This window comes from Panthera uncia (genome assembly GCF_023721935.1).
Source record: "Panthera uncia isolate 11264 chromosome D3 unlocalized genomic scaffold, Puncia_PCG_1.0 HiC_scaffold_8, whole genome shotgun sequence".
NCBI classification, from domain to species: domain Eukaryota; kingdom Metazoa; phylum Chordata; class Mammalia; order Carnivora; family Felidae; genus Panthera; species Panthera uncia.
In genome coordinates this window covers 68,432,656-68,457,940 of record NW_026057586.1, presented here as the reverse complement: position 1 = coordinate 68,457,940, position 25,285 = coordinate 68,432,656, and the positions used below count along the sequence as shown (strand labels likewise).

Below are 25,285 nucleotides of genomic sequence, written 5' to 3'. Positions count from 1 at the left end.
AGAAGGCACCCCAAACCCAGCAGCCGAACCCACAGCCTAAGAGTCAGAGTCGGGGAGGACAGCCATCCCCAAACCCCAGATACTGACAAGGCTGGCAGATCAGCCAAGAGCATTCTTCCAGAGACTTAAACGTGCATTTCCTCCAGCGGGGGGGGGGGGGGGGGGGGGGGGGGGGGGGAAGCAGTAGAGATTGTTGCCTGTGAACATGTGTTAAAAACAAGAGCAAGTCTAATGAAAAGTCATTTAGGGCTTCCCAACTGCCAGGACACTCCTCTATCTTATCTTCCCACCCCTTGCCAGGTCCCCATAGCTTGCTAAATCGCAACAAAGGCATGCCTTCTCCATCGCTACAGGACAGGCTGCTTGGGGCTGGTGCCGGGCTTGCTCTAGTGTCACACCCACTTGGCGGGTATTTCTGCTCAACTCCATGGATCACCCCGTCCCAGCAAAAACTAAATTCCTCAAAAAGAAGCACTGTTTCTTGGTTCTTTTATACTATCATACTCCCCATCCCTTCACCCAAGTACAGAGAAGACTACAAGCCTACAGAGCTGAAATGGAAGAAACAAGTCCTATCACGGGTGAAAGGCATTCAGGCCATGGTGGTGATGACCATATCCCAGGGGCCCGTGGGAAGCGATAAATTAACACTCTTAGCTTTCCATGAATGCAATTCAATGGGATACCAACTGGCCATGCACAGACCCTACCCAACTTAATAGCAGCTAGCTACTAGAGTGGAGCTAGCAGGTATTTGAGAAAAGGAGTCCAGTGATCAAGTATATTTGGGAAATGCCAGGTTGAATAGAGTTCATTTAGACTCCTTTTCAGCAGGATTTCTCAGAGTCATTAATTCACTACTGTGCCATCTAAATCTCCAAGAGGGAATGATGATAAACAGCATTCTCAAAGTCAGCTCACCACAGAACCCTTTCCAAAGCATTCTGCAGGGCTGGAGTTCTTCAGAAGACACCTTGAGAAAAGCTCATCTTGAGGCATAATCCACAGAAATCTACATTTGGCCTTAGAAAGTGTACCTCTATTCTAATACAAGTGCACCCAAGGTCCTAAAAATTCACAACATTCCTAAGCCAAAATAAAACAAGCCACCCAGTAAAGACCCAAATCAGCAAGAGCTGGAAAACTGTGTCTGGGAGCCTAGACCATCTTTGTCAATCCCAAAAGAACTGTCTTACTGGAACAACAACAAAGGCAACGCAGCCTCAGCCTCTCTCCCCTGGAGTGTTTGCTCTGCACCTGACATCTTTCCTAGAGACAGAGAAGCAATAACTGAGTGCTTTGGTTGAGAGGAGAGCTCCTTGATCCCCAGATGTAATCCAGCACAGCTAAGAGATAAGGATCAAGCCTTTAAAAAAAAAAAAAAAAACATAAAAAAAGTTACTTAAGCAGAAAGGAATAAAGGTCACAAGGGGCTGAAACTAGGAGAGGGAGGGGAAGATGAAAACAAAATTAAACATTCTAGAGAAAATTCCGCCTGGCCCAGTTCATTTTGCACCTCTTGCCCTAAATAAAAAAAAGCTGACTAGTGCTTTGGTCCTGGCTAGAGCAAGCAACATTTCTGGAACAACTTCACCTTGGTTACATATTTCTACATTAAACATTCCAAAGTTGCTAAAGGCCTCCCAGGAGCATCTGCTCCTGTTTCTCGGGAGGGAGTTAGTTCCTGTGGAAAGTGTTTGTTTAGTTTGATTACAACTTTGAAGAGGGGTAAGAATTCTGGCCCAGAAGAATTTAATGGCCAGGCACTTCTCTTACATAATTTGTAAACAAACAGAGTTTATCCCAGTGTGGCTCATTTGGCTCAATGGCTGGATTTAGGAAAATATATTCCTCATTCATCTGGGAGAAGCCACAGTAAGGCCTGTCAATAACCAGAAAAATGTCCAAACCAGCCAGTCACTCTATTGCCTAATCCTGACGGACCTTGAAATCTCTCTTCTGAAACCCAGGACTGTCAACAGATAGAGTCCCAACTTCAGTTATGGGTTATGGGCAGAACCTGAAAAGCAGCTGATGAATCGCTCCCCAGAAGTTTCTACACACTCGTGATATATAAAAAAACCCTGGGGGGTGGGGGGGAGGGGTGCGGCCACAACAGCAGATTTCCCCAAGGTGTCATGAAAGGTTGAGTGTATGGGTGGAGAGCAATTTGTTACTAATAACAGTTAAAGGCCAAAGTTGGCATGTAATTTATTTATCTTTAATAAAATGAATTCAAGGTTGTCACTAGAACTTGTTACTTACTCCCTTACATTCCAGACTGCTCTCGGGGGTAGGAAAGCACAGCCCCTGACTGAGCCCCCAGGCTGCTGTGATTACAAACCATGCTGCTGGAGAACTCGAGGCCAGGGAGGTCATGTCATCAAAAATCTGGCCCTACACATGGACATCATCTACCACGAGTGGCTCTATAATAAAAGGCAAACACCTTTTGCTGGCATGCAGGACCCCTCCCCCAGTCCATCGCCTACTGGCCTCTGAAGTTCACTTCCCTCCCAGATTCTCCAGTTTGAGTGATTCCCCCCTTCCTGTTCCTGCCCCGCAGGAAGCCCCTAAGCATACATATCCTCCCTCCAGGAATCTCACCCAGCCCCCACACCCAGTTTACAGATGTGGGGCTGAGGCTCAGTTTAGCTGGCTCCCATTTAAGTGTCAGATTGGGGAGCGGGGTCAGGTCTCCCGTCTCCCAGCCATGGCCTCGCTCGGCCTCGCCTTCCTCCTTCCGCTGCCACAAGCACATTCCACAGTAGGCCACCTCCAGATCTATTAGAGAAAGCCCCATTGGATGCCAACCCAGCCTGGGTCGCAGCTTTCCCCCCAACAAGTGTAGGTAGGGGTGACTCCAGCCCAGCCTTCTTTAAACCCAGGTGGAGGCCCACCCCCAGGATCTGCTCAGCATTTCTAGGTGCTTTCCCTCAGCCGTGGGCTCGTGGTCCTCAGCCCACGCACATTATAATGCCATCTCAGGGATACATTCCATCTTTCCCACTCGCCCATGAGCCCACCCCTACAGATAATCAGGAAGAAGCCCGCCGTGATTCTGTGAACACTATCCAGAAAATGTCATGCCCCACATCCATCAAAACGCTCCAGGAAAGAGGGCATTAAGCTTGGCCAGACACACCTTTAAATAACCAAAGCCTACTGCAGACTTCCTCGCCTTCATTCTGAGAATATAGGACCAAGACAAACCACAAAAAACAGCTTGGGATGGTTCAGATCCACGGGGGAGGACAAAGCACGAAGTTATTTCACTTTGTTCCCTCAGTACCTTCAGATCCAAAATCTAATGGAGATGCAAATTTCATCAAAATCATTGGGAAAATTAGGAAGTACATGTGCTAAAAAGAAGGTGCTTTTCCTTTTCGCTAAACTACATTTCTAGGAACCTAAGCACACAGATCCGATTTGCATAATCGTTCTATACCCAGCAAGAGCAAATTTCAGTTTGACTGTTTTCTGAGAAAATTAGTACAGCGAAAACCATCCTGGTCTCAGGGCAGGGTCTGTGGTAGGGTTAGTTAACAAGCTGTCCAACAGGAAGCCCCCAGGACAGGTCAGTGCCTAGAGTCCTTGGCTCCTGGTCGCTGTCCGTTCCCAGAGGGCAAGTTTCCACAGAGACTTAAGATCAGGAAGCGCTTCAGAGCTTTGGAAAGTGGTTCAAAACCAAACAGTGTTCTTCAGACAAATGTGCCTAAAAAGCCCAACTGAGCCACTAGGTCCTTGCCTGGGAACCAGTGATCTGCACTAGACCATTAACTTCATCTCTGCTCTCTGCCCAGACAGATCTAATCGCCAATTTAAAAACCCCAAACTGTAATCACGGGTCCTATCACTGTATTATCAATGCAGGCTTTCCCTGTCTTGAGCAAAACAAATTGCATCTAACTGACCGCGCATCCAGCAATCCAGCTAAGCTGGGGGAAGGAGTACGAACGCGGAACAGATTTGCTCCCATTCCTAGTTCTGATGGGAGGCGGGGCAGACACATCCCATATGACCTGGGGCAAACTTATGCTCCTTAAGAATTGCTGGAAAATGCAAACATCACCACGTACAGGCCCCAGTGGTACTTATTCAACCGTCTTGGACTTCTTTCTGCCCAAATTTTGCTAGCTAGTGATGGCCCACTTATCCCCTTCAGAGTAGACTTGCACACTAATGGGTCACAACACTGCTTTGAGATGGGCTCCCAGGTGCTACTGCCTCATCCACAGCATGGCCAGCGTGCGCCCTGGACCAAGGGACAAAAGAATGCCACCAAGATGCCCACAAGAAGGTAAATAAGCATATGGGGCGCATGGCTGACTCTGTCAGTTAGGTGTACAACTTTGGATTTCGGCTCAGGTCATGATCTCACGGTTCATGAGGTAGAGTCCCGTGTTGGGCTCTGTACTGGCAGTGTGAAGCCTGCTTGAGATATTCTCTCTCTCTTTCCCCCTCTCTCTGCCCCTCCCCAGCTCACTCTCTCGCTCTCTTTCAAAGTAAATAAACAAATTTAAAAAACAAAACAAAACATATGAAACTTGTCAGGGGTTCTTTGGAAAGAAATCTGGGCTTCGATTAATTCTCAGTTAACTCTATGGAACCAAGTGAAATGGCATACTGCCTTCTTTCTCTCTCTCTCTCTCTCTCTCTCTCTCTTGTTTACCCTTCTTCTGAACTATCCTTTCAATCAGTTGCTGTTTTAGCTGAATATAAGCTACTTTTAATGTGAGGTTAAACATGCTACTTACAGAAAGCATGGGTACCAAAGCTGAATATAAATGACCCACTCTAGTGCTGCCCTCAAGCAGAGATAAATAAAAAATTAACATTATTTTCATGGTCCAAAAGTAGTCAGAGCAACCTCTTAGTTTCAAATCAATAGCGTATTTAAAAAACACCCACTTCCCACCAAAAGCTCATGAATGCAACAAAAAAGACACAGAAATAACCTGAAATCTACCTTAGAGAAAGGCTTATTTGGGTTCATAAGTATATAAAGACAGCAGCCCCACTGGCTTTCATCAACCAGTTCAACAAGTGAAAGTGTGTTAACCTCCATTCTGGACCGTACACTGTGGACAGGGAGAAAATTCTACCACACAGCCATCCTCACAGTTTGCAAAGGGGTGGGGGATGTGGAGAATGGGACTTAAGTTTCAAGACAGCCAATGACAGAGCAATGAAATTCTGCAGAGAAAAAAAAACAGGGTCTGTAATCAAATCTGAACATGGCGCTGGGCTGGAAAACCAAATCAAAGCAAAATCTTATCAACAAATCCCCATGGAACCAGACCATGAGAAGGCACGGACACCATCTGGGCACTGTGGGGAACAAAAGGATCACCACCTGCTCCCTCAGCAAGTCGCCTGTACATTCTCAAGGACCATAAAGCTCTCATGTACAAGAGACCAGAAAAATTAGGGGAAAATCAGATAAGATTAAAATAATAGTCGAAGGGATAGCACAAAGCAATGCAAGATAAACTGTCAAATGAAGTGTGGCTCTGCCATTTTGCATCTTGGGGTTTCTTGTGAAAATGACTTCAGGGAATCTTTCTCCAGGTGGCAATTAACATTTTAGCTCAAATTCCTCCAAGGGACAGGGAGGGGGTAGGGAAGTAATCAGTGTGACTCAAAGACTGCCTAGCACGGGAGTAAGCACTCAAGACATATCTGCTGGGTGAAAGAATGTAAAAACCCAAGCCAATGGCTCTGCCCTAGGCCCCTGCTAAGCAGTAGCACATCTCTCCGCTGTAGCTGCCAAGTTTACCTGGTTTACCTGACAATCTGATAGCTGCTTTACCTGACTGTCTCTCCTGCAGGACTGTGAAGTCCTCGAGGGTGACGATTCTATAGCAGCAACAGTCACCAGTGCTAACATGTATTGAACATTTACTGTGTAACTTACATATATTATCTCACTTAATCCTCATAATCCTTTGAGGTACAATCTATACTGTCCCTTGTTAGAAATGAGCAAACAGGTTCAGGAAGGTTGGGTGACCTGGCCAAGATCACAAGGCAGTGGCGGAGCCAGGATGCAAACACAGGCCTGTCTGGCTCCAGGGATGTGCTATCCATCCCTGTGTCCCTTGCATGGCGACAGCCTGGTCAGCTCTGACTCTCAGAACACAACACACTGCAGATTTTAGCTTCAAGAGGTTTTCTTATCTGTAAGAGGTTAGCGGATCACCATTGGATTTGCCAGCCTCAAACTGCCTTACAGTGAGGTTATAAACACACTCTTGAGATCCAGGTCAGCTCTCCATTCGCTAGCTGTGTTAAGACCTCTCTGCAGGGACGCCTGGGTGGCCCAGTCGGTTAAGCATCCAACTTTGGCTCAGATCATCTTGCGGTTCGTGAGTTCGAGTACCACATCAGGCTCTGTGCTGACAGCTTGGAGCCTGGAGCCTGCTTCAGATTCTGTCTCTCTGCCCCTCCCCATCTTGTGCTCTGTCGCTCTCTCAAAAATAAATAAACATTAAAAAAAAAAAAAAAAAAAAGACCTCTCTGCACCTTGGAGTCCTTACTTAAAAAGAAGAGGAATAAAACCTCTGTTGTTCAGAATCCTCTCGAAGATCTAGTGAGACAGCGGAAAGCCCCAAGGACAGTGTCTAACATGGTATTCATTCACTCATATGTTTCACCAACCATCTATGTGACCTTCAGCCCTAACAGGCTTCCATGTAATAGGAGACAGAGCCAGCAATGATGGCGGCAGCCATGGAAAGTTCCGGGCTTCTGTCAGACAGGTCCAGGTAAGTAACAACAGCCCAGAGTTCAATAACTTGGATTGTTTCACAAGCAGAATGTTTACCCAGAGTCCAGGCTAGAGAATCCACCGTCCTCTGTTCTGTCATTTGTTTTGATTGGTACAAAGTTTTCTTTTCCTTTTTCTTGATGGTTTAACAAATCTGCATCGCAGCTCTGTTTTTCCCATCCCTGAGACTGAAGTCTATGATTCTCTATTACTTTCAGCCAACAAGTCTAGCAGAGCCAAATGGAGCAAGCCTACAAAGATCAGGAGAGAGTACTGTCTATCTGTGTTTCCTGCCCCAGCTACGGCACTATCTGCTGAAGTTACATTCTAACATAACTTGCCGAGGCCTGGTCACCGTGCGCAGGCAGAGGAGGACATCACAGCCTGGTCATCCATAAAGAGACACCTCCACACACATTGCCCGGATCTCCACACTGATCTGAACGCTTTCAGGTCAGCCAGAGAGCAGATTCCTGAGCCAAATCCGAAAAAAAACTCAGCCTCTAGAAAGTCAAGGGACAAACAGAAGTGTCTTGAGCAATCCCAAGCAGGCAGGATGATACAGAGAGGTGGCCTTTACCAAAGAAGCTAAAGGAAGGGTCAACCTTGTGTGAATGCAGCCAAAGAGCCTTCGCCAAAGCTGCAAAGGAAACAAAAATAAACCAACAGGATAAAAGGAAGGCTGTTGCATGAGGAAGAACTTTTGCTCTAGTTAAAAAAAAAAAAGAGAGAGAGAGAGAAGAAAAGAAAAGAAAAAGAAAGCACACACTGAAATGATCTAAAGCTGCCTATAAATATTTGGGAACATCAAAGGCGGTCCTGTTAAATTAAAAATGCTGTCACACAGATAGGAACTAGCCTCTAGCACTGCCAGCTTCAACATGTGAGCCTGTGATCTGAGGAGTGAGGGCTCAGCTCCTCAAGAAATCTGATTCACTAAAGAAAAAAGTGAGCGAGCAGTTGAGTTTTAATAAGGGCATTAAATACCTTAGGAATGAGCTAATTAGGGTTTAACTCTTTCAAGATTGTCCGGGCTCTTAAGAATGGTGTAAAGGAAAAGCTCCCTCCAGAATCTAGTTAAATCGGCCTCGAAACCTGCAATGTAAAAGAAAAGTATTAAAATAGCACCTTAGGACTTCAAAGCTGGTAAATCCCACCAGGTCCCCTCAGACTGTTGGCAGAGGCCGAGTGCAGAGAAAAGAGGACGCTAACTCAGAACCGTTCTCTGAGGTGAGGTTACAGCACTTGTTTATTTAGAGGGTTTTTTTTTCTCCTACTTGAACTAGATAAGAGCGAGCTCACTCTCTAATACCAGGTTCATGCTGCCCTATGAGTCTGCCCTTCACCCAAGTCACTTTGAGGGTGCTGAGCAAGAAGCTCTCCATCTACCCACCAGGCTACCTTCCTTGTGTGCCACACGAGAAATTACAGCTGAGCCTCTGCGGACACGCTCAAGGTCACTACGGGAAGTCACCCAACAATTTCCCTGCATGCATTCTGGATCAGAATCCTAAGGAAACCGGGAAGAGTCCCCAGTTAGGAAAGTTCCATCAGGACAGCAGATCCTTTCAGGACCAAGACTCTTGGGCCTTGACATAGAAAGAAGTGTAACCTCAGAGACAGCAAGGAGAAAAGCTCACCTGCACAGAAGGAGAAGGGGCATCATCTTTCCATCACCCAGTCTCAGGAATGTGAGAGAAGGGGGTAGACAGAGATGAAAACTACCTTCTCCATTCAAGGAGAGGAATGCACAGCCCAGTCTTGGCAGAGGGTGGTGGGGGAAAGTAAAAAAAAAAAAAAACAAAAAACCTACAATGCACTCCTATCATTCCCATTTTTAGAAAAAGTCAATGTGTCTAATTTGAGGGTTAAGATTAATAAAGTATTTGCTTTGGCAAAATTGCACACTGGATCAAACCAAGTGCTGAAGTCACTTGTGCTTGCCACAGGCCCCACATAATTAGGCCCCCAGAGCACAGCCTTAGTATATCACAACATTCCACGTGCCCTGGCCGGATCCAGAGGAGCAATCAACCACCCCGCTTTCCTTCGGAGCAGTGGTGCCCGTATGCAGGCCATGTGGCCTCAGGAACAACAGACAGGCTTGCCTAGAAACACAGCCTCCTCTACACACAACTTGCAGTTCACATGTACGTGTGTGCGCGTGCGCACACATGCCTGTCCGACAGAGCAGAGCTCAGGGTACAGATGATGATCTAGCTGCAGGGTGTAGGGGTGAGCGGACGAAGCAGCAGCACAGTGTACCTCCTGGGAAACAGGTGAAAGAGGGAACCGGGGCCCAGGGAGGAACAAGCAACCTGAGCCTCTTGCACAGCGCTTAAATGCCACTCTGGGGAGCCCCTGGGCCCCCACCTGGGGAGAAGAGATAACGGTAAGTGGTCAGACACTGAGTGTGTTAAAAACAACAACAACCCCATTTTACGATTTCTTCTCAATGACTAGCACCTTTGGATTCTTTCCACTTGATAAGCTACCACTCTAGAATAAAAATTTAGAACGACAGCACGTTAGGTATAGGTGAGGACCGACATAAAACGATGTAGGCTATTTTCTTCATCAGCAGCCTCACTGTCACTAAACACAAATTGTGTGCTGTGAGTACCTCATTTAACCCTCACAACAACTCCAGGGGAGACTTAGCTCCATTTTACAGATGAAGAAACAGACACCCAGGGAGGCAAAGTCGCGTTTCCACAGCAGGTAATTGGGTTCAAACCCAAAGCAGTCTCTCCCATCAGCAAAGGAAATCCAGGACCACTCCTTCTGCAAAATTTACAACATGCTTTAAGGAACGTGGCAAACTTTGGGTATCTACGTAGCGAAGCTGAAAGCTGTTGCTCCCAACAGCCATGTCAGTGTTCGATGACACGGAAGTGTCCTCCCACTTGTCTTAAGTGCAGTTGGCTCAAGGTTGTAGCTGTAACACAGAACTAAGGAGAACTTACACCCAAATCAGGTTAGAATCCAAAAGTTAAACTGTAAGTTTTTCTTAGGAATACACGTGTATCTTCTCCCATACAATGGTGGTGTCACTTCTGCTCCACAAAAAGCCTACCCATGTAATTGCTGAGGTACCCAAAGTTTGGGGACCCCACTCGAGTCAGCTCATCTCTTGAGAGCTAACACAAAGCAGAAAAGCGGCCAGAGCAGAGATCAAGAATCTGCATACTAGGGCACCTGGGTGGCTCAGTCGGTTGAGCGTCCGACTTCGGCTCAAGTCATGATCTCACAGCTCGTGAGTTCGAGCCCCGCATCGGGCTCTGTGCTAACAGCTCAGAGCCTGGAGCCTGCTTCCGATTCTGTGTCTCCCTCTCTCTTCTGCCCTCCCCCTCTCGCGTTTTTTCTCTTTCTCTCTCTCTCTCAAAAATAAATAAACATTAAAAAAAATTATTTTTAAAGAATCTGCATACTAAACTCCCTATGTGCCCCTGATATCTTGTTTCCCAGTGTTACACAGAATTCTAACCAACACGGTTCCCTGGTTTTCTAGGAATGGACAAAAATCAGAAACAGCATGTAAGAATTGCTGAGAGAGAGGCGAAGAGGGAATAACACAAAGGTGCCATATCAGCCCACAGGGAGACGGCCTCATGCAATGAACAATTCCAGGGGGTGCCCCAATGTATCTGGGGTCCATATTATGACCAATTTACAGCAAATGAAAGCCACGTATCTTGAGGAAGTAAAGCTGTTCCTAATTCACACAAGACCCTTCAGGCTGGAGTGGGGAAATATCAAAAGATTGAGACACCAGCCCCACCCAGAAGGAGGATCCAATCTAATGGGAGAGTCACACAGCTGACCCCAAGTCAGCAAACAAAGTTTAAATGTGTGGTCAGCCTCCCCTTGTGAATTATTAAGTTTCTAATGGGGGGCGGGGGTTGTTGCTTTTTTCTATTTTGAGCCTTGAAGGCAAGCCCCCACAACACAAGACTGCCTGAGCTGTTGAGCCTGTGAAAGTCCCAGCCTCCTCCAGCAGCTCAGCTCTCCTGTCCAGAAATGCTAGGACGACTCAGTCGGTTAAGCGTGTGACTTCGGCTTAGGTCATGATCTCACGGTTTGTGGGTCTGAGCCCCATGTCAGGCTCTCTGCTGACAGCTCAGAGCCTAGACCCTGCTTCGGATCCTTGGTACCCCACCCCCTCTCTGCCCCTCCCCCTCACTCTCTCTCTCGCTTTCAAAATTAAATAAACATTAAAAAAAAAAAATGCTAGGACAGCGGATGATGCCCACGAGTCCCATCCTGCTCCGCCAGCCTGGGCCCCATCTGGCTTACTAGACCTGATCAGTTCCCTTCCAGACACTTCACCGCACAACACCAGGCACCGCAGAATTAGTCGTGCAAGACCACCATCTGCAAAGGGGCAAACAGCATTCCAGTGTGGGGTGCCAGGGGCACACCCCTCCTCCTCCTGTCCTAACTCAGCCTGCCAAAGCTTAACAGCTAGGCATCTGAAGGTACCACCACTGGGTGATGGCATTCACAACCACGGTCTTTGTTGAGTACAGGAGAATAAGTAGGGGAGAGGATAGGCCTTCCTGGGATGGGGAGAAGAGGGGAATGAAGATAAAGAGCTGGGGGACGGAGAGTCCCCCAACCATCCTCTGCCTCATTCTTCTTTTCCTCCCCTTTCTCTAATCAGCCGTCACTAGGTTAGAGTTATCAGAGGGCAAGGGATGTTGGCAGGGCGTGAGAGGAGGGGGTTGGTAATATTAGGAGATAGGAGATTCCCTATTTACCTTGCAGCAAGTAGGGAAGACATCTACACATGGAAGATCCGCCATAGAACTTCCACAGTTTCACAAGAGGACCATTAAAACAGCCTTGCAAAAGTAAATTAAGAAAATTAATTAATGTTATCTAAGCATGTAGTTGAGAATTCTAGAGTTTTCCACATCTTCCTACAGGGCCACCTATGGGGAATAATTTCACTTAGAACATTCAAAACTCTTCTGCCCCCATCCCACTGCTGTTTTAGAGCCTCCCCCTTCCAAAAACAAGGTTGGCATGGCAACCCCGGCACCAGTCACCGTGGTCCCTAACCACATCCGCCAGGGCTTGGCATGCTGAGGCGTGTGCCAACTCCGTTGTCTGTAGGGCACTCCTGGCCACAGTGCACGGCAAGCTATAATCAAGTCAGAAACCATCGCATTCGTATAGAACTCGGCTCAACATAAATATTCATTAAATGTGAAAACCTATGGTGATGCAATCTTGAGACTGCAAATTTAAACACAAGAGTCAGGAAATGCAAAAATTACCACTGCCACTGCAACTTGAAATCACCCACACGGCACATTTAATGCCACAAGCGAGTTTCTTATGTGTCCTAGAGATTTAAACCTAATAACACCAAAATTTCAAAACTACACATTAGGTGCTTGTTTAGTTCCCTGGATGACATTCACTAATAGGCATTGGAACATTTCCAGAGTGGATATGCCAGGAAGGGGCACAGAAACCCTCTACTATAAGTGAAATATAACACATCACGGGTACACTCTAGAATCTTCCCGACAGTCCCAGGGCCCATATCATAGCCACTATTCCACAAAAACATCAACAATAACCAAAACAACAACAACAACAACTCAATATGCCAACATGTACATAACCAAGCAATAATTCAATAATTCCCATATGTTTATAGTGGGCCCCATAAAGAGTAGAAAATCAAATGTTTATTAAATTGAAATTTCAATTTCTTCCACACAAAGCCTGCTGGCCTCTTTAGAAACACTACTGTAGTCCTTTAAAACTCTGCTTTCCACCCAGCACTTAAAACACAGGATCAAGGACCATGCCAGACAGTCCAAATGAGGTAACAATATGGTACAAATTTAAGTAGGGATGTAGGGACCCATATACAGTTGCTTCTGATGGGTCATACTGGAGTTACAGTACTGCTGTATACAGTTTTGCTATTCCTCAAAAGTACCAATTTTCTAAGTGCCACCAAAATATTATCCAAACTTAAATAAAACACACTCCCTAAAAGTCTACAGTCAGGCTGGGACGTTCTCTTCTCCAGCATGCTTTGGACAATGTACCCAGGTAGTTGCATGCCAGGCTGGAAAGGAGTTAAGTAAGAGAAGGCATCATCCCCTTGCCCACATCTCCTTTTCTAGCTTCCTGGAGAGCAGGGACAAGGTGAAATTACTGTGAGTCTGGTCCATCCCAACTGTTTGGAATAGCCCTGGGACACACCCATGTCTGCAAGCTGCTTGTGAATTGTTTCTACAATCATAGAAAGTTCTCCCTCCAAAAAAGCCTCGTCTTTTTCTGGCCACACTAACATCCCCATCACTATGCTATCCCCAAGTATTATGATCTAGAAAAAGGATTTCAATTCGGTAAATATTAGGGAGTTGTACTGCCAGGCAATAGGGGGGTGAGTAAGGCGCAACCCCCGCCTAGTGGGAGCTGTGATCTTGTGGGGAAAGGAAACTATTAACAAGAGGACAGCTACAATGAGGAATTTAAGACCAGCTGCCAAGTGAAGGAAGGAGTGCTTGGGTTCAAAGGAATGCACTGGTGGAAGAGGAAACGTGTGATGGGAAGGACTGGACATGTGGCCCCTGAAAGCAGGGAAGGAACCAACCGCAGAGGAGAGGGCACAGAACATGGAGGCACAGAAGTGTATTACAGCAGAAGGGTGCTCAGAATGAACGGCGCAGACGAAGGAAAGCCCAGACCCATTCAGGGAACAAGGGTGGAACACACAGGACCCAGGTCTGCAGCCCAGAGGCGGCAAGCGGACGGGGGTGGACGGGGGCGGACAGGATGGTGCTGGAGGGACTGCCCAGGTCACCCATGTGCTCAGCTGGGTGGTTAACAGTGGGATGGTCCTGAAAGATTTTGATCAAGGTTGGGCTGAGATCAAAGGTTACTATGGAAAGATGAGGCTGGTGGGGGGAGGAAAAATGGACTCCGAGAGCGAGAACGTGAGGCAGGGAGACCTGCGGGCAGCCTCTGGCATGAAGAGGTAAGGTCAGCGAGGAAAGAGGAAATCGAGCACCATCTTGAGTACACCATTTCCCTTTGACCTGGTCACAGGCTACCTTGATTTCGATTTTGAAAAGGCTTTGCAAGTCAAGCTTGCGACATTCTTTACATGCCATTGGCCGTCTGCTTACCACGGACTCCAGCACCGAGGCACGTTCTGAAAAGATGACAAATCTCCAGGTACTCTGTGTCATTTCCCCAAATTGCATAAAGGGGCTGAACACACATGTAAAATGGGTTTAAGTAATAGTGTACAACTAGGTACAAAGAAAAACACTCTATGTTGAGTATGGGACAAGCCTTGGCAACCAGGACAACCTGGCCGGCAGCTGGCCTTCCAGGGCAGAATCCGGGGAAGGCACTCCCAAGCTGCACGCTGAGACAGAAACAAGATAATACAGGTGAAAGTGCACTGGGGACCCTAATGCACCAGGCACATGAAAGATTTTCTGGAACTCAACCGCCAAAGTGGGAGGCTGTTCTAGAAAGACCAGCACCGGGGAGCCCCAAGACCAGACTTCTAATCACAGCTCCTCTTGTGACCAAAGGCCCAAGGCCCTTGCCCCCAGTCCCCTCACTGTAAAAAGACAGCTGAGCCATAGCATTTTCAGGGTGCCCTCCAGTTGAAACAGTAACTCTAGAGGTCAAAAGAAACCAAGGAGCAAAAAGAGAGGCAGGACACAGATCTTCATGAAGACACAGGCCAAATGACTTCAGCCTTCGAGAAGAACAAGAGAAAATGGAAGCCCCTGTACCAAAGTAAAAAGAACACTGGTCACACAGGGCCAGGTGAGCCCTCCCCAGCAGCGAAACTAGAGCCTCACGGGGTCCACTGAAGCATCATAATGCCACAACAGGACATCAGGCACATTGGGTGGTTGAGGAAGGAAAGAAAGGAGACTCACCAAGCACAACTTAAACGCTTTTGGCTTCAGGACTTTCAGAGAAAGGCTGGCCAACTCCAGTGCCTACAGGGGCCAGGCGTGGGTCAAGGTAATTACCACTGAGCGAAGTAAGCCAAAGCAATGCAATGGAGACTGATGAACTTGAGGGCCCATGTCCCATCTGAAGGGCACGGCAGTTATCCCACGGGGCAGGCTAGGCTGTTGCCATGCAAAAAAGTGGACCTGACGTTGCCAGTCTTTTAATTTTTCAAGAAGAGCCAAAGCCCTAGATTTTGATGTAAAATTTCAAGATGTTTAACAGGGATCAAAGAAAATACCAGGAACCAGTTTCAGCCCTTGGTCCTGCTGTTTTGAATGCACCCCTGGTGAACCTGCGCTTGGCTCCACTCGCATGTCTGCCCAACGCCAACTAATGGCAGCGTCACTCTGAATGAAAGGACAGATTCGTATGGCCTTTCTGAACCTGGCCTGTTCACAAGCAGAGAGCCTGCTCTATGGGAACACTGCGGGGCACAAAACAGTGAATGCAGGAGCAGCACCCTCCTGGGCCACAATCTGTCACCACAGGATGTGCAGACAGCGCGGTGGTGCCTTCCGTGAGGTGTTCTCTAGGCCTCCCCGCACAGCCATCTGCCTGGACAGCCGCCCCGTCCCCTGCCCAGAACACAAGAGCGGCCTGCTGCTCCTGAATCACGCTCAGATACCTATGAGGGAGGACCCACGAAACCACGCCAGGTACCTTCCCTTTGATACAGACATTAGTCATAACTCAGATCCTCGCGGGAGAGGGAAAAAAAAGCCAGTATTTTACTATCCACTAAGAGAAACGGACAGACTTTCACTTGTAAGAAGTCGCCTTTGGGATTTTTTTTTATTGTTGTTGTTATGCTACCTGTTGTGAGCAGGAATAGGTGGAAACATGTATGCCAACCTGGCAGGGAGTATAAACTAAAACCACCCTTCTGCAGAGCAATCTGACAACACATACCAGGAGCATTCAAAATGTTTACACCACTTGACCCCATCCATGGTCCCAATTCTAGAACTTTATCCTTTGAAAATAATCAAGAAATACAGAACGGATGTTCCCCACAGCCATTCCTTAGAATAATGGAAGACAAGAGTATGCTACACAGACACTAAAAATGTTTCAAAGCATTGAGCAACAGGAAAATACTCAAGGTGGACAGAGCGTTATAAGCACCAGGTAATGCTTTCTCCAATTTTCTTTAGAATCCCTCCAAGCTCACATGAAAACGAGAGGAAAAGTTGGACCAGAACACAAAAGGTTAACAGAGGTTATCTTTAGGTAGTGGGATTCATTTTCTCCTTCATACTTTTCTAGATCTTCCAAACATTTTCCAATGTTTATCTGCAATAAACACGTATTATTTTTACAATTAAAAAATAAGTTATAGGGATGTCTGGCTAGCTCAGTTGGTGGAGCATGGGACTCTCGATTTCAAGGCTCTGAGTTCAAGCCCCAAGTTGGGTGCAGAGATTCCTTAAAAATAAAATCTTAAAAAAAAAAAAAAAAAAAAAAAAAGAAAGTTAAAGGGGATTTTTTTTTTTTTAAAGAAGATTTTGGCCCTGACTAGAAACAATGTAAAATTAACCTACTCTTCTGGGGCTAATTTAACTGCCCAAGTTTGTATGGGAGAAATCACAGAAATGACATGCTTTATCAGGGGTGCAGAAAAGGTGATGTTTTTCTCTACACTGTATCCACCGTAGAGACTCAATAAATGTCTGCTGACAAGTTAGCACACTCAAACTAAATTCAAGTAAAAAATCAAATTTTAATCGAATTCTTACAGCACTGGATAGGCCCTTACACACACCCAACTGAGCATGACCTTTACTGTTTTATTTTTTTTAATTTTTTTTAACGTTTATTTATTTTTGAGACAGAGAGAGACAGAGCATGAACGGGGGAGGGGCAGAGAGAGAGGGAGACACAGAATCTGAAACAGGCTCCAGGCTCTGAGCGGTCAGCACAGAGCCTGATGCGGGGCTCAAACTCACGGACTGCGAGATCATGACCTGAGCCAAAGTCGGACGCTTAACCGACTAAGCCACCCAGGCGCCCCAACTCTTTTATTTTTAACACGCAGCAGCTTGGGCACAGAAATCCCCATTCCAACATACATTTTTAACATCAAACTGCTAGGATCCTCAAAGTATGCTTTTCACATCAAGTCTACACATTGAGTTTCTAAACAACCATCTCACAATGCTGGAGAGAGCAGGGGATTAATACCAAGTCTTACAACACATCTTAAGGGCAATAAAAATAAAATGCTCTCCCTTGAACCACAATAGGCCAGCTGACCTCATTCTCTTCACACTATCATGAGTCAACAGAGCTGCTAAAAGTCAGACTTTAAAACATCTCATTCAAGCTACAAATGAAACAAAGAACCTCTACTCTTTACCTCCTCCCTATCCTGTTTGACAGGTATAAAAAGGCACGTCTCCACAAAGGGGTTATCAGCTTCAACCTCAAAGGTGGGTAAAAATGAGTCGGAAAAGGCCAGAAGGCTCAAATCCACATACTCTGTCATTACATACGTGTTTCTTCAGAATGGGTTGCCCAGACCTACACTTTGCAGCCTGGCCCGGGTGTTCCCTCAGTATCCTGTCCTACCATATAAGACTTGTGCTTTGCGTGCCGTCTGTCCCCAACACTCAGCTGCCTGAGGCCAGGGACGGTGTCCTGTGACCTCACCTCTCGCCCAGGGCCTGGTGGACAGAAGGCAGCAGTGGATACCTGTCCACAGAAGGAATACAGCACCCATAGAGAGTTTTAACAGCCAGGAGGATGGAATGAGCAGGGAGAATCCACAGCTCTAGGCTCTTAGAATCTTTTATTTCATTTTATTTAAAGAGAAGCTATTTTTTTTTTTTTAACGTTTATTTATGTTTGAGAGAGAGAGTGCGAGCAGGGGAGGGACAGAGAGAAACGATCTCTCAGAGGCAGAGGATTTGCCAGTGCAGAGCCCAACGCGGGGCTCAAACTCACGAACTGTGAGATCATGACCTGAGCCGAAGTCAGACACCTAACCCACTGAGCCACCTGAGAGCCCGGCTTTTACAATTTTTTATATCAGATATTCAGGGAACATGTAGTTTGTGCAATGTAAGAAAGGGGCTGCGTGTGGGGCACAACCTCTTTGGAGAAAGCGATGGAGACTTCGACATGGCTCTAAAAAGTCAGCCACCAGGCACCTGGGTGGCTCAGTTGGTTAAACGTCCGACTTCGGCTCAGGTCACGATCTCGCAGTTCGTGGGTTCAAGCCCCGCATCGGGCTCTGTGCCGACAGCTCAGAGCCTGGAGCCTGCTTCGGATTCTGTGTCTCCCTCTCTCTCTCTGCCCCTCCCCTGCTCATGCTCTGTCTGTCTCTGTCTCTCAATAAATGTTAAGGAAAAAAATATTTCTTTAAGTAGCTACAGGAAGGAGTTGTGTCTCACACCAGAAATCCCTTAGATGCCAGAACACCTGTGGCCATTCCGACTTTCCCAATAGCCAAAAAACAATCAAAGAGCCACTGAGTGACAGTTGTACACTTCAAGTCACTGGTCCCTCTTCCCAAATTTGGCCGATAGGCTCTTCACGGGAAAAACAAGTCGAATGAGACTTCTATGCAAGAAAGAGAGACAGAAGGAGGAGACAGATCTCTGTAAGTGTAGGGAGGGCATCTTCTCCGCTGAAGTTACAGACTCACTTATTGCTCAGTCATCCTGGGTTTATATCCGACTTCAAACTACACCATCAGTTCCCATAATCTCATCCCAAGCAGAAGCAAGTGCCAACTGAAGCAGTCTTGTAAAAACAGAAATGGCTTAGAATCACACAGACCTGGGTTTGAATCTCAGCCCCACTATGGACATGCTCAGTAACTTAGAAAGTGACTTCACTGGGGCGCCTGGGTGGCTCAGTCGGTTGGGCGTCCGACTTCAGCTCAGGTCACGATCTCACGGTCCGCGAGTTCGAGCCCCGCGTCGGGCTCTGGGCTGATGGCTCAGAGCCTGGAGCTTGCTTCCGATTCTGTGTCTCCCTCTCTCTCTGCCCCTCCCCCGTTCATGCTGTGTCTCTCTCTGTCTCAAAAATAAATAAACGTTAAAAAAAAAAATTAATAAAAAAAAAAAAAAAAAAAAAGAAAGTGACTTCATTCTCAGAGCTCAGTTTCCTCATCTGAAAACCTGGGACATGCCGTCTTAGCTCGCCCATGAAATGTGGGCACAGCACTGTGTCCAGAGACTGGCACACAGGAAGCACTTGGCCATCAGTAGCTACCTTATAAAGCTCTGACAGAGGGAAAGACTGAGTGAGTCAAAATTTACATCAGAGGAGAAAAGCAACATTTAAACCCAATGTACAATTTAATTCCCCAATTATACACCTGACCCTAAAGCATGCTTCTGCATCTGCTCTCTCTGGCACACTCAGCCGAAATGCAGCCAAAAATGACAGAAAGCCTCCAAGCCTGGGAGTCTGGAGACCCGAACAGTTATCAGGTCATCTCTACCTCGCCACATACCCTGGTCAAGGCACTTCACTTCTCTGGATCTCCTTATCTAACACATTAAAGGGCTGAATCTGTTCTTCTGATTATCAAGATTGATTTAAATGTCATTTTTGTCATGAACCGTAAATCCACATTCCCCAGACTTGGGAAACACCAACAGGAAGCAAAGTTTTCACATGGCACATATTCAGGTTAATGATGATTCTGAATTCCAAGCCCCGACTGTTATTTCCACAGACACTAGGGCTTGGCTATGAACTATTCTCCATGGGTTTGTCCATCCGTAACAGCTGTCCACATTAGAGCTTTCTCAATACTCAGTGTTTTGTCAAGTAAAGAACGTCTACAGACCCTTATAATGCCACGTATCCTGCCCCTTAACATGCATGCACACAGGTTACTCGCATACAGCCTGGAGTAATCATACCAGTGGTCCACCACAACCAGAGAGACGTCCATTCTTGCCATCTAATGCCAAGTAACTTTCTGGAAATAACAACCAAAAAGGAAAGATAATCCTAGAATTTATTAGCCAAGCCAAAGGAAGTTACTCATCAATTAATCCAAGCCCAGTAAGACCCATTGCCTGCCTGATATCGATTCCAAATCCATCATTCAGTCACGAAATATTAAGTGTCTGACAAGTGGCAGACACTGGGGACCCAGAGATGGATCCAGGGATGAGCAAAAATAAACAGACCATGCCCATGGGGTCAAGGTCCACGAGAGAAGGTGTGAGGGGCTGTTCAAGGCATTTCAACATCAAAAGATGCTCCATTTCGTTTTCCAGTAAATGATGAGAAGGAACACATTTACAATCTGCTCTCGCACATGCTGCATTCAGATCGTCACCTTCTTGCACTCCACCCTCTAGATGCAAAAAATTCTTTGAGTCACCATTTTCTCACTTCACCCAAGGATAATGCGTTTAACTAGTACCAGATGGATGCACAGGAGAGAAGTTATTCGTTACAGACAATGGATGTCTTAGGAACCAAGGGCTCAATTCTGTGGGGAAACCCACTTGGGAAGGATTATCATGCATCCATACACATCTATCACCATGAGCGACTGTGGACTCCAAAACCAATATGGGGTCTGGTACAAAACAGAGTTTTGGTAAACATTTATTGGATGAAAATGCTCCACGGAGACACACAAACCTGGAGACTTCTCTACAACTCTTGCCAGCCTGGGTCCCACATCACTCCAAATTCTTAGTAATGGACTATTTGATGATGAGTATCAGATTAGTGCTTCTCTTTTTCCTCTTGGGGAGGAGGGGCATCACAGAACCCCCCAAGAGGCAAAATTGTGTACCTTCTCAGGAAAACAGAAGTGCACGTACACAAGTGCAGGTGCATGTAATTGTGCGTATAATTTCAGGGGTTCACAGGCCCTCTCTAGAAGTCTGTGACCCTCAGGTTAAGAACCCCTATACTAGGGGCACCTGAGTGGCTCAGTCGGTTAAGAGTCCGACTCTTGGTTTCACCTCAGGTCATGCTCTCACGGTGTGTGAGTTCAAGCCCCGCATCAGGCTCCGTGCTGACAGTGCAGAGCTTGCTTGGGATTCTCTCTCTCTCCCTCTCTCTCTGCACCTCCCCCACTCACTCTCTCTGTCTCTCTCAAAAATAAAGAAAAACTTTAAAAAAAAAAAAAAAAAAAAAAAAAAAGAACCCCTATACTAGATTCTTAGAAATGAGACTCAATTGATGTCCAAATCCAACCAGCCACGTTCTATTTATCTGGCAAAAATACGAGCAAAGGGGCCAGACGGGCCTGGGTTTCCATCCAGGTTTTATCATTTGCCAGCTATGTGAGGTTCGAGAAGTCACATCGCCTTTCTCGGCCTCGGTTTCCTCGTCTGTAAAATGGGTTAAGGGTAGTTGCTAATTCCAGTTAAAGTCAGGATGAGATGAGCAAACACACGACGTGCTTGGCACGGTGCCCTGTATGCACAAGATGGCGGCCATCACCACTTTCCTTCTGGTCTGCGGAATCTACGCTTGCCTCCCACTACCATCTGCACCTCCGTTCAGAGCTGCATTAACAGCTCCCATGGGATCTTAGGGAACAAGGCAGAAAAGGAGAGTCCCTGAGAATTCACGAGGTCACAAAACACAGCCCTAACGTTTCCCCCCAAATCAACTGCTTGGTTTTAACCTATGAAGGCCCTTCTGACAGACAGTCGGCAATCTCTTTCTGTGTAAATCCAGGTCAGCTGCCAGCACACAATTGTTCTATTAGGCCAAGTCAATTTTTAGAGGCAGGCCTGTTCACTTCAAATGGGGATGAAAAGCAAAGTGTTTGATCAAATACCGAACTGCAGAACCACACTGACAGGGAAACAAGGCAGAGGAATTAGTTTCCTAAAATTATTCTCTGTGATACCCTTGGTTAATATTGGATATTTAAGGATGTCACTCAGCCCTTCTGACCTACCACCCAGCTTCCCCCAGCTCCTCATAGCTAAAGGCACTGGCTTGGGTCTTAAATGTTCTCAGCGCGCCTCTGCTTTCAAGACCATTCAACACTTAACCCAGGCTCCAGAAAGGCCAATTTTAAAGTTACACAAAACCTATCATTCAGACTCCTTCTACAAATGAATTTCTCAAGCCTTTCTAAATATTTGACTTCAAGGGAAAAAAATGCATTTCCACTTTAAAACAATCTTTCATCTCTAGCGATGCAAATTTTCTTTGTTTGTTTAACCAATCCAGATACCACCAGCCAGTGTTTAATCAGGCCTTTATTTAACATCGCTAACCATGTGAGTTGCACAGCCAAGTCTGAAAGTTTCAGATAATGATCTCATAATAGCAACAAATTGGTTCAAAGATGAAATATATATCAATATATCTAAGAACCCTTTAAAGTTCCACACTTTAGAATGACAGGACTGTAATTAATTCCTCCAGCATTCAGACTGTATGCCTGACATTCTTACAAGCAAATGGATTTCAATGCTGCATGAATAATATAATTAATAGCATTTCATATCCACATACTGTTTTCACAACTTTCACAGATGAAGATGTCAAAAAAAAAAAAAAATCTCTCTTCTTAACAGAGCACACTGGTGACCTTGGGAAAGTTATTTAAGCCTAAAACGCACAAGCAGAGAACCAAGAATCCTGTGACTAATCCCAAGGTTTGAATTACTATCTCGCTCTGACACTGACACACACACACACACACACACACACACACACACACACACACTCTTAACCCAGTCTCCCCCTCCCCTTCCATGCAAATGACCAAACAGGTACTCTAATTAGAAGTATCTGGGGCAAACCCAACTGTGACAAGGTATCTCCTGTCACTGTATATAATAGGGAGGGGGAAAAACAGTAACAAACCAATTTCCTATCTTAGAACACTTAAAGTAAAGAGACTCCCAAACAGATCTTTTCCTCCCCTTAACCATGAACAACAGTGCTACAGAACCCCACTGGAAAAAACAAAACGCCATGTTGCAATGCTGCTATTAGGTTTTAGTTATAGGAGAATGAACTCTGCTCTGAAGACCATAAAATATTAAATAGCAAATCACGCAGGGTTATTTTAAGACAGTAAATAAAAGGAGGTTTGAAAAGTTCAACAAGGCGCTTAGAAAACATGATTAATCTGAAGCTGAACACCAATGTGTTCCTTCTACATTGTCATTTTTCATACAAAATGTTACATTCCCTCTCAGCAGTCCTGAAACACCAGCTTTCCTTACAAAAACATTTTTCAGGGCTGACAGGGGCCACACCAGTTACTTCAGTCGAGCAGTATTCAAATAACTAATAAAAACATGCCAGCCTCTGTATACACACAGCCCTGAAAGCCATGCTGAGTTCCCTCCATCTGGGCACCCATGAGGTTCAGCGGGTAGGCCCCTGCAATAAAGTTATTAAAGATATGGAGAACACCAAGAAATGACTATTCAGACAGCTCAGATAAACTCACCAACACTGTGCAGTTATAAAGGAATTAAGGACACCTATTAGTGATTGCTTAACAGGTCAACTTATTAATACCATTTAAGTCATTTTTCTTAGCAATTGTTGACTGAATTTTTTTTTTTTTTTTTTTTTGGCTAGGCTAATGGACTACAAAAGAGATAAGCACTTCAAAAAGATTCAAAAGGGAATAGATTCCTTCTGCCAAATTCACACATTCTCTCTACTCACAAGGATAAAATAGCTACAAACGGTGTGTTTAAACTGCTAATTTTGTATTAAATGGTGAACCCAAGATTATCTCCAAAGCACAGCACTACCTATAATGGATAGCCAGCCAGACAAACTACGGTGGAGAAAGAGTATAAGTTAAAACACTGCAGATAAAAATCACAAACTTCAAAAGTCTCCTTCAAATAGTGAAGTGCCACATTAAAACATCTTTTCTCTTAGAAGGCTGTAAATCAAACATTTCTAAAGCCATCAAGGCACACTGAAAGCCTCAAAGAGGAGTTACAAGGAGCAAGCTTTAAGATCCAAACTATTCTTGAAGGCTGCAACTGAAATGTGTAGGAATCTTCAACAGACCATCTTCTCTAAAGCTTATAAACTAAAGGCCATAATTATAACATTAGCAAGGAAAAAAGTGCAAAAGCCTTTAACATATGTAGTCACAGGACTCAAACATGTGTTTCCCCTTTTATTTACCCTGCAGAAGTTTAAGATGGGGATAAGAGCTCTGTGAGGCAAGGCTGCTGATTAATCGCTTGGCAGGGATGCCTCCCCCAGCTTTGTAAGGACACACCTCTAAGGAGCCAAGTTGCACAGCTCCCTGCCTACCCACCTAGGGCTCTGAGTATGCACCGCGGGAGGAGAAAGGAAGAAGCTGCTATGCAATCATCCATACGCTTCCCTTCTCTTCATTCATAACTCATCCAAGAGTAAAGCACAGAAGGCCCAAAGCTGAGAAGTCTGCAGACATCCCATCGCCTCCAAAAAGGCTCCAAAACAAGCCAACCATTTCAAATCGCCCGCATCCGAGGCATGCATATTAACCGCCCTAAGTGGGCTGGCAGTCTACTAACAAGTTGATAAAATCATAGCCAAGGAAGCGGGAAGGCATCTACCCAGCTCAGCGACCGCAGAGGCTTCAGCTCGGCCCCACCTCCAAAGTGTAGACACAGCTTAAAGCTCTCCCCAGCCAGCTTCCTTTGGACACAGACCTCTCTCATTGGGAGCAAGGTGGGGAGGCCCTGTCAGTGAGCGACCCTGTCTCCCCATTTCCAGGCCCTCCGCAGAAGTCCTTGGCCCAGGAGCGGGCAGGCAGTCTCCCTCCCACCCTCTGTAACCTGAGGCACGCAGCGAAGGCTGCCTTCTACGGCCACTCCAGGGCACTCGCGATCCCCACTCTCCGGCCAGCTCCCCCTGCTTTCCTTGCCTGCTGCTGCTTGTCCACAGCCCTGCAGGGAGGTCAGCGCCCAGGTGAGTGAGGCTGGCGGCAGGTTCCAGAAAAGAACCTAATGGTGTACAGCCTCTCAGACAAACCTTAGCTACTCCCAAAAAGAACGTGCAGGGATGGAAAGCAAAGCCTGCAACCTGAAACAAGCCACCCCATCCTTCATCGCTCATCTTCCCAAAGTTGGCATGCAACAGGTAGTTCCAGGACTTCCACCTGAGGCAAATCGAATGCCCAACCGGCCCAAGGGGGCCGTCCCAACGTGGGTACCAGACCCGGGGTCTCCCTCCCGCTCCCCCCGGACCCGCAGGAGGCCAAGCCCCCACGTGCGTTCGCCCCCCGCTGCGGCGCCCCGGAGGCCGCGTCCCGCCCGCGGGCCGGGGAAGGATGCCGCCGGCCTCCTCGCCGCCCCTCCCGCCCGCCCGCCCGCCAGCCCGCGGCGGGGTCGGCGGGCGCAGCCCCCGGAGCCATCTTGTGGCGGCGCGGGGCCCGGGCGGCGGGCAGCTACCTGCACGATCTCGCCCTCCGCGCTGAGCGTGGCCCCGGCCCGCGAGAAGCGGCCCGTGAGGCCGGTGGTGTAGGTGGTGTAGTCGCCGCTCGGGCTCGACTCGAACAGCACCACCTCCACAAACGCCGTCTCCTTGGCCCGC

General features: G+C 46.7%; 1 protein-coding gene across 1 annotated transcript in view; it reads right to left on the bottom strand.

Annotated features, from left to right (window-relative positions):
- The window catches only part of ZNRF3 (zinc and ring finger 3), a 153,364-nt gene extending 128,138 nt beyond the window's left edge, over window positions 1-25,226 (bottom strand). Inside the window, exon 1 of the mRNA XM_049619781.1 lies at window positions 25,144-25,226. The gene's annotated coding sequence lies outside the window, so the exon portion shown is untranslated. The remainder of the gene's footprint in view (window positions 1-25,143) is intronic.
- Between the last annotated feature and the right edge of the window lie 59 nt (window positions 25,227-25,285).